At 39.6% G+C, this 10,598-nt stretch overlaps 1 pseudogene; it reads right to left on the reverse strand.

Annotated features, from left to right (window-relative positions):
* Positions 1 to 8,246: 8,246 nt before the first annotated feature.
* LOC150100213 (5S ribosomal RNA) lies at positions 8,247 to 8,365 on the reverse strand (annotated as a pseudogene).
* Positions 8,366 to 10,598: the final 2,233 nt, after the last annotated feature.

A 10,598-nucleotide genomic window follows, 5' to 3' on the forward strand; every position in this document is an offset into this window, starting at 1 on the left:
CTCCCAACGCCGTGAACTTTCTTTACTAGCTCTTCCTCCACACATGTTAGCTCTCCTCTTGACAGGCTTGACCATTACCTTGTCCATGCTTCATTTTTTATCCTTCATCCTCCTTATCATTCTCAGCTCCTTATCATGTTTTTGTCTGTAGAGTGAGGTTTCTAGTTTCTGCTTCCCTGCACTTTCTTCCTACATGAAGTGTGGATGAGGGTGTTCTAGTTCATGCTCTCACCACCCTAATTATTTAACTAGGAAGCAATGCCTGTTCCATTTCAGGGTACAGCAGTAAAGTTGATTACATACAATGTAATTACCTCAACAGTGAGATAATATTCCTAGGTAATTTCAACTTACACCATTCAGACTGGCTTCCTATCTCCAGTTTTACAAACCAAGCTGGAATAGAAGCCGAACTGTTTGCTATCAGTTTATGATTTAACACAAACCCACAAGAATTCCCAAAGGTCCTCATTCTCCCAACGCCGTGAACTTTCTTTACTAGCTCTTCCTCCACACATGTTAGCTCTCCTCTTGACAGGCTTGACCATTACCTTGTCCATGCTTCATTTTTTATCCTTCATCCTCCTTATCATTCTCAGCTCCACATCCTGTGGGTACCAATTGCAATGATCTTTGGGACTTCTGTGTCTCATTTCCATGATCTGATTTTCTGATCCCAGCACCAGCTCTCATCTAATAACAAATTTTTCTCACTGAGATGAATGCTTTTATCCCCCATTCCACTCAAACCCTCACCCCTTATCCAACATGTTTCTCCAATAATTGTGCTAAAGCAGACTAAGTCAAAAATTCAGCATATGTCCACTGGTTCAAGTCACAAACTCCAGTCTCTCACAAGCCTTCTTATCCCTTACCAAGACAGGTGGTTGCGTGCATTGATAGCATCTAAAGAAAAGGCAGACCTCTTGAGATCAGTTTTCTCCCACCAACTCGTGTATAGATGACCAAAGTAAATCTTCCATTTCACAAACTATTCACAATGTTTCCTCTGAACTTTCACTAGAAGTACATCAGAAAAATACTCAGTAGCCTTGATATCAATAAGTCTCCTGACCCAGATGGTATTCCTCCAATTGTATTAAGAGCTTGTGCTCTAGAACTGTCACTTCAAGTTGTCATACTCATCTGATATCTATCCTACAGACTAGATAAAAGCTTGGAAGCATGCTTTTATCCAGTTGGTTCCCAAAAAAGGAGATTTAGAGAATTAAAGACATTGTTTAAAGGAAATTTCCTTTAAACAATGTCTTAAACATTGGAGACGTTTAAATACTATCTACCCTTTTTTGCCTATCAAACAACTTCTGCAGCCCACACCTTTAATCTATCCTCAGGGAATGTTATCCCCCAAAAACCCAGGCAACCAGACCTGAGCACAGTTAACCCTAGATGTGGACATATCAAGCCCTTATAAAAAGGAATAATACTTCCTTATTTCTAGTTGTTACTGTGTTCTTCAATAGCCAAGTAATCTTATGAGTTAGCTTAGCTACCTTAGCAATGTGTCCTCTAAACTTTAACTATCTGTTCTAGCACCACCAATAAACCCCTAGCTTCCTGAAGTACAGTTCCATTAATGTGGTACACAGCTTGTAATCTATTTATCCCAAAATGCATAACTTCACATTTCTTCACATTAAACTGATATCCATTATCTTTTGCCCATACTGGCAGCCTATTTAAATCATCCTGGAAGCTCTTCATTGCCTTGATTCACTATTACCCTATCTAATTTTGCATCATCAGCAAACAACTGAATATTTTCTTTCAGATTATTTCCTATATCATTTATGTACAAATTAACTAGTAGTGGTCCTAGCATCGAACCTTGCAGCACACCACTAAATACCAGTTTCACCTGGATTCTACTCCTCTGCATGCCACTTTTTAATATCAGTCCAAAAGTATCTACATCTACATAACCAATATCATATCCATCCCCATTTGTTCTAATTTTCATAACAAAGTTCCAAGTGGTATTCTCTCAAATGCCTTTGCAAAATCTAGCAGAATCATCGTGTAGCTATTCTTTATCTAACTCAGCTGTCGTTCTATTATAAAAAGTCAGTACATTACTAAGGCATGATTGACCCTTCCAAAGCCATGTTGCCCTTCATAGAGTATCATATTCTTATCCAGCCATACTTGAATTATCTTTTGGAACAATTTTTCTAGTTTACCACCACTTATGAGATATTAATTGGTCTATAATGTGTAACTTAAGTATTAGAACCTCCCTTATACAAGGGAATTATTTTGCCTTCTTTCCACTCTACCAGAGCTGAGACTTCAATTAAATAGCCTAGTCAGTGGCATTGCTATTTCCCTTGCACATTCCTGCAAAATGCAAGCTGATATCCCATCTAATCCAACAGCTGTATTTATTATTATTATCCCAAGACCCCATGGAGTCAAAGACTCATCTAGGTGGTCCTTTTATCAGTGGCCGTAACAAGGGCGCGGCGAAAGAGGCGCCCGACACGTGCGCAACTAGTTTTAGGGCGCAAAACGTAAAAAATAAAACTAAATAAATAGATATAAAACTCCGCTATTCTATATTGTATTTTTAAATTTCGGCAATACAGTAGTACTTTGAGATACGAGTGCCCCAACATACGAGTTTTTTGAGATACGAGCGCCCCAACATACGAGTTTTTTGAGATACGAGCCGTCACTAGGTCGATTTTTTGCCTTGGGTTACGAGCCTACTTCGGTGACGTTACAACCACCACTTTGCTCAGATTCCCGAGTCTTGCGCGTCGTTCATTTCACATGTTTACCTCACCGCAGAAGCATTTCTGTCGTGTTGAGTTTTAATTTTGAATTTTTTCTTTTTTATGTACAGTTATTTAGCTAATTTTTTTCGTATAATCATGAGTCCAAAGAAGGTGAGCGTAAAGAACAGTGGTGAGAAAAGGAAAAAAAGGTGATATCCATGGAATTAAAGCGTGAGATAATAGACAAACATGAGCAAGGCAAAAGAGTAATAGACTTGGCAACGCAGAACGATCGCACTATTTCCATGATATGTACTATTCTGAAGCAGAAGGACTCGATAAAGGCTATAACTTTAAAATTATTTCCAAGCTACGCAACTCTGCCATGAAAAGATGAAGAACGTGCTGATTTTTTGGTTGACAGGGAAGCAGCTCGCAGGAGACACTGTGACAGAGACTAATTTTCGAGAAGGCACGAGCCATTTACGCAGATTTGCTGCAGCAGACCCCAGATACTTTAGCACAGGAGGTTTCACAAGAGCAATTCAAAGCCAGTCGTGGGTGGTTCGAAAATTTCCGAAAAGCTCGCTGCCTCACCACTCCGTTGTCAGGCATGGTGAGGCAGCGAGCTCTGATTCTAAGGCAGCTGAGGAATTTGTAAAAACCTTTGCTGAATTGATCGAAGCTAAAGTATACATTCCCCAACAAGTTTTTCAACTGTGACCAGACAGGGCTCTTCTGGAAGAAGATGCCAAGCAAAACTTGCGTAACGGCAGAAGAAAAGAAGATGCCATGTCACATCTATGAAGGATAGGTTGACCCTTGCACTGTGTGCAAATGAGTGGCGACTGCAAGATCAAGCCGCTGCTCGTATACCACTCAAAAAATCCCAGAGCCTTCAAGACACATAAGGTTTTAAAAGAAAAACTGCAGATTATGTAGAGAGAAAACCCAAAGGCATGGGTCACCAGGCAGTTTTTTGTGCAGTGGGTCAACTTTGTCTTTGGTCCTGCCGTTAAGGAATACCTCGAGGTCCATGACTTACCCCTGCAAGCCCTTCTCGTCCTTGACAATGCTCCTGCCCACCCACCAAACCTTGAGGACGACATCCTTGAGGAGTTCAGCTTTATAAGGGTTTTCTACTTTCCACCCAACACCACCCCTATCCTACAGCCCATGGACCAACAGGCGATCTCCAATTTCAAGAAACTTTTTACCAAACATATGTTCCGACGCTACTTTCAGGTTACGGAGAGCACAAACCTCACCCTTCGGGTGTTCTGGAAAGACCACTACAACATTGTCATATGCCTCAAAATTATTGATATGGCCTGGCAGGGTGTTACAAAAAGGACCTTGACCTCTGCATGTAAAAAGCTGTGGCTGAAAGGGACTTTGAAGGATTTAGACCTGAACAGGAAGTGCTGGAGGAGATTGTGTCCCTCGGAAAGTCCATGGGCCTAGAGGTGGATGAGGGAGACATCGAAAACCTTGTCGCCGCACATTCCGAGGAACTGACGACGGAGTTGACAGAACTACACATGCAGCAACATACGAAGGTTCTGCAGGAGATTGGTATAACCACAGAGGCAGAGGAGGTTATCTCTTCAAGTGAAATAAAGAAAGTTTGGCAATGTGAGAAAAAGTTTCGAAATTTTAATGAAAAGAAACACCCTGAAAATGTTGCAACTGGTTGTGCAACGGCGCTATTTAATGACACTTGCCTAACTCATTTCAGAAACATTCTAAAAGGGAGGAAGAAACAAAGCTCCTTGGACAGGTTTCTATTGAAACGCCCTGCGGATGAAAGTGACGAAAGCGTGGCAAAAAAGAAAAAAAAAAACTAGTGAAGAAGAAAATTAAGTTAAGCAAAAGTGAAGTGAAAGAAAAAATTAATACCATATGCTAATCGGCTCCGCCAACATCTCTTTATTTCTTTAGATTCTCTTTTACATGTATGTATGTACAGTATTTGGTTTTATTTTGTTTGTATACAATATTTGTTTATTATAAATACATTATTATAAAAAAATTCGAGTAGTTTTTTGGGGACTGGTACGAATTAATCTCATTTTAATTAAATTAAATGGGGAAAATTGATTTCAGATACGAGCATTTTGACTTACGAGCTCGGTCATGGAATGAATTAAACTCGTATCTCAAGGTACCACTGTACTTCACTTTAGACACAAATTCTGCAACAGACTGCTACTCATTTTGATTGAGTCAATAGTAAGTATTTAACATATTGTATTTAGTAAAATTTAACTTGGTACATTTTAATTTTCAAAATTTTTGTCATTTTTGGGTTCGGGGGGAGCAAGTTCGACACTTGCCACAGGCACTTCATACCCTCGTTACTGTACTGCCTTTTATCATACACACAGCTCATCATATGCACCTTAAAACCGGCCAGGACGTATATATATATGTCCAAGTTAATATGGATGCGAAGTGCATATTAAAATTGTAATACCATTCATATTAGATTGAAATATATGATGGATACGAAGCGTATGATGCGTATTTGATCCATAATGGCCGGTAAGGTGGTTAAACACACTCTCGGGTAAGGCATTCCAATCATTCACAACTCTGCATGCAAAAATCTTGCGTATCTATCCCATGCTCACACCCTCTTTATACAGTTTCCAGGGATGACCTCTGGTTCTCCTCTGATATCCACTATTTTTTCTGTAGAACCTCACCAACATTGATACTATAACAACCCCTTACTAACTTGTAGGTCTCTATCGTATCTTCCCTCTTCCTCTTATCCACCAGACTCTGTAAATTGCATCTTCTCAATCTTTCCTCATATTTGACATTCTTAGGAACTTGATCGAGTGCAAGACTCGTATTAAAAAAATATGTCAAGGCAGGTGTCAACTCCCTAGCACATTCCTTCAGTATACGTGGTGATATATTATCAAGTCCCACAGCCTTATTAACATCTAGTTTACTCAACTCCCTATACACCTCTTGCTCACTAACAGTCAGTCTCTCCTCCCCATCATGAACTGCTCTCAATCTCTCCATGAAGTCACATTCACAAGAATGACAGACTTTTATGAACTGCTCATTAAGTATCTCCACTATATCCTACGCAACAGCTGTCTTTATGCCCTTTTCTCCAATCAATGTCATCTTTCCATAATTTTTTTTTTTTTTTTTTGCTGGCTACATATCGAAAGAACTCCCTAGGATTCTTTTTGGCTTCATTAGCTAACTGCTGCTCATACCTCGCTTTTGCTACCCTTACCAACCAAGTCACCTGCCTTGCCTGGTATGTGTACTCCTACATGGAATTGATTATTACCACTTCTCTTATGCTGCCTCCATAATGCCCTTTTTTCTCTGTATTGCTTTAATCTCTTCATTCATCCATTTCACATCTACCTTATTTAACCTTCTGTCCAAAGCTTAGAAGGATAAATACATTTAGCCATCGATTCTACTAGATTGTTCTTGAATATCCCCCAAGCTGTATTGATCGTTTTTCAGCTAACTCCCCATTCCATGCTACACCTACAAGCTGTCTCCTAATCTCTTCATAATCACCACCCTTGTAGTTCCACATATATCCTTTTCTCACACTGCTGGCAACCACCCAGGTAATCACCTCATAGTCACTCTCACTAATGGTAGGGAGATGAGATGATTAAATCCAAGACCCTCAATCTTTGTGTGCCCTCTGTTACAAGTCTGAGGTAGTTATCCCTCAAAAACTCAAGGAATTCATTTTCGTTACTTCCAGTTGCTATCTCATCATTCCAGTCTACATAGCCATAATTAAAATCACCCTTTTCTTATTTGCTTGACTGATTCTATTATACATTAAATAGTCACTACCATCCACATAACAACATCCAACCAAGTATTTCATTCTATTCACCTTTATATCACGCCATACTGCCTCAAAGCCACTACACACACTATTTCCCCCTTGCATCTCTACTTTTTATGGACATAACTCTTTCTCTGTCATCAATAGCACTCCCCTCCCTTTTTTACCCTTTCTATCATCACAAAACACATCATACTCTTTTATCTCCATTCCTGTCATGGCTGGATGTCGTTCTCATCCAGCCATGTCTCACTTATTCCAACTATTTTTTGGGTGAACAATCTCAATTAATGCAACCATTTCATCTGCTTTGTTTCTTACACTTTTAGCATTTGTATACAAACACAGCAGCTCATTTCTGGATCTATAGCTAGTTCCATTGATACCACCCATTCGACGTGATTTCTACATGCCCAACTCAAACCATTTCCCTTTCTCCTTAATCATTTTAGAACCCTCTTCAAATCCAACTGTTTCCTCTTGATCCCAGGTGATCCCCTTCCTTTCCTGTCTACACATGCATTCACATCCTCTTGGAGCATCCATCTTTCTCATGCTGTGTTCCCCTGTTCACCCTAATCCTCCCTTTTCCCTGTCCGTCTTGCACACCCATTCTCTCATTCTCTATACTCAGGCCGCTCACCTCTTCGTTCATAACCACCTCTTCCATCTCTCGTGCTCTTAACATCGCTTCCCACTTGATCAGATTCATTCTCTGTACTCATTTCTCATCTTCCAGCAGCAGTGTCTCCAAGCGACTCACACAAAAACCTCAAATGTGGTTCATCACTCTTATAAAGTTCACTTCGTCCTTCAAACTCATTCCACACATTAACATACTGCACTCCTTTCTCTTCACACGTGTTCTTTGTTCGCAGTCAAGTCATTTGTACCTATTAAAACTACCAACTCTTTTGCTCGCGTACTTCTTTTATCCAGTGCCTCAATCACTCTGCTCATTCTACCTCCAGTAAAACATACCTTGTGCACCCTCCTGTTCAGCACACCTTTAATAATTGAATCACCATATAACGCCACTCGCGGGTCTTTTGTTATCTCTTTCATACCAACATTATTTGTTTTCATTATTTTTCTTTCTTCCGTGCATTTCTCGAATTTTCTTAACTTCATTCCGCATCCATTTCATCTCTTGCCTCATCCTAACCAACTCAACTTTCGAATCTTGCGTCACATTTTCGCTATCATTCATTCTTTCGAATTTTCGAACTCTCGAGCCCTGTGTCATACTTTTGCTCTCATTCATCCTTTCGAGTTTTCGTACTTTCAAATCTTGCATGAAACTTTTGCTCTCATTCATTCTTTCAATTTTTCGAGCTTTCGAAACTTGCATCACACATAAAAATAATTGTCGGCCAACCAGGCCGGCAATTATGCATTGCTCGATCTCATCTTAAAGCAATAATATATTATAATTATAATATAATATAATTGCAGAAAGAATCCAGATGCTGACGTGAGTTATGTTAATGTGCGTTTGTTAGCCTAACTACCCCAACGCCATCTACCGCCGACAATTACTACCACTAACATTTTCACAGACAATCACAAACATCTATGCTACAGCGGAATTCGATCCGCAGCCTTCTGGCTGGAGAGTGGATACGCTAGCCACTTGGCCAACCTGGCCGGCAAATAATTAATGCCAACAGCACCAGGGGTTCCTGGGTGGTCACCCTCCCACGTACTAACTGGGCTCAGATTTGCTTTACTTCAGTGATCAAACAAGAACTGGAGCTTTCAAACCGAAATGGCCACTAACATTGAGGCTTTTACACTGAGATTCTGCAATATCCTAAGAACTTCCAATTCATCCACCACTGTTCCCACATAAGTCTCTGTCACTGAGGTCACTGCATTAACCTTACAAAGTGGTCACTCAGTAACTCAACTAATCTGCTTCTGTCACCTTCTGACCTTCACCACTCATTAAGATTATTCTTCCTTAGTCGTGCTTCCTCTTACTTGCTACATAACAAGCAAACACTTTGGGATGTCCTTTGCCCAACTCGGCTAGTTTCTTCTCATAATCTGATTTTGCCTTCCTTACAGTATTGGTCATGAGTTTGTTGATTACCTTTCTTCTTATATACCTTCCACAGTATTTTATGCAGCCCATGCTTAATGACTATTCATCCATGTAACTCCTACCTGATTAATCCTCCTTACCTTAGGTCAGGGCTGTCCAACCTTAGGTAATCCGAGGATCGCATTACAAAAAAAATATTTATCCGAGGACCGCATCACAATGCGTATCTAGTAATTTGGTGAGCAGCAGCGACACAACCTCAATAACTAAACAAACGAACAACACTAATCGCGCGATCACGTTCCTCGTGAGCGCCCGGAGCATGCACTTTGGGAAAAAACAGTGTAAGAACGCTTCTTTGACACTTCTAATATTTGAAAAAACACGTGTGTATAGAGCGATGTAAAAACACCAAATAAAATTACCAACATCGAGATTATGGATTAGTAATAGAATTAAAATATGTAATACGCATTTGATTCAGAGTATTTCATTTTTTCGCTTGTGAAAATCAAAACACACAGGCGGGCAGCATAAAATCGCACCGCAGGCGCATCCGACCCGCAGGCAGTGTTTTGGACAGCCCTGCATGAGGTAAACAATTTAATGTTGCTTCCTCTAGATCACTGGTCTCCAAACTTTTTTGATCGCGTACCCCCAAGATAGAAAAAATAAATAGCGCGTACCCCCAATTGATCTAGTGTAAACGTAAAAGTAAGCACAAAAAGCCGTTGGAATTGCACAGAAACAATATATACTAAAAAATCGTTAAACTTACTACTAATAGTCAAATAATTAATACAACTGTGGTGTCATCTGTAGATAGCAGGATAAGTAAGCAATTTTCCTTCTCCAGTTGGGCTTGTCAACACTAGGATGCTCTACAAACAATGGCAATGATAAGAAGTAAGAGATTTACTCCCTACTTTTAAAAAACATGACAGCTTTGCCGCGGACGATTATGTGTGCAAAGTCGCCTAATGTGCGCTACTCCAACTCAACTGCGTTATTCCAACTCAGGCACTGCTGGTTGCAGGCATCTGGAAATTCACCTAAGGAATCTCCAGCTAACATACACCTGGAGGGTTCACAACCACCTGCTGTCGGGATTACACGTGGACAGCCCAAGGAATCGGCACAAGGCTAGACAGTTTTTATTTATTTATCACAATCCCTTGTCACTAGAGTCGAGACCATAAGGCACGTCGACATTAACATCTCGAACCACAGAATGGTTGTGCTCGGTGGCGTACCCAAGGAGGGGGTCCAAGGGCCCTGTCCCCCCAAAGAAAAAGTTAAAAAACACTAAAAAATTTTCCAAAATACTTTTCCTAATTAAAATTCATTTTTTTAATTTATGTTGTGTCATGACATATTTCTATACTACTTATGAATTAGGGGGGCCACATAAGGTGAGAGTACCCTATAGCAGTGTTTCTCAACCTGTGGTTCACGACGATGGGACAGGTGGTCCACAGGCAGACATAAATTAACCAAATAAATCTATATATTTTAATTATCCAAACACAGCAAATTAAAATTGAATAAGTAAGTAAAAATTATTGAAATAAAATAGATACTTAAAAAATAATAATAAAAATAGCGGTAGAATGTTCATTCCATGAACATTCTGCCACTATTTTAATTTGTAGTGGCAAAATGACGAGTAATAAAAGAGGGGTTAAGTGAACAACAATATGGTTTTATTGCTTCCACTTTCCCTTGCTGTTTTGTCAGATTTGAAGTGAACATGTGTTGTCCACATGACCACATTTCAACGAATTGCTTGTTGTTTATTGATTTTTATTGTCGAAAGGTTTCCTCCCTCAACCAAGGCTCAATATATCTTCAGAAGTGCTAAGTAATACTTGGACAAAGTGTGTTGTGAGTTAACCCCCAGTATTTATATATTTTTAGGAATTTTATATATATATATATATATATATATATATATATATATTTCTTA

This window comes from Typopeltis vanoorti, chromosome 13 (assembly GCF_054136105.1).
Source record: "Typopeltis vanoorti isolate ZY-2024b chromosome 13, IOZ_Tvanoo_1.0, whole genome shotgun sequence".
Taxonomy (NCBI): Eukaryota; Metazoa; Arthropoda; class Arachnida; order Uropygi; family Thelyphonidae; genus Typopeltis; species Typopeltis vanoorti.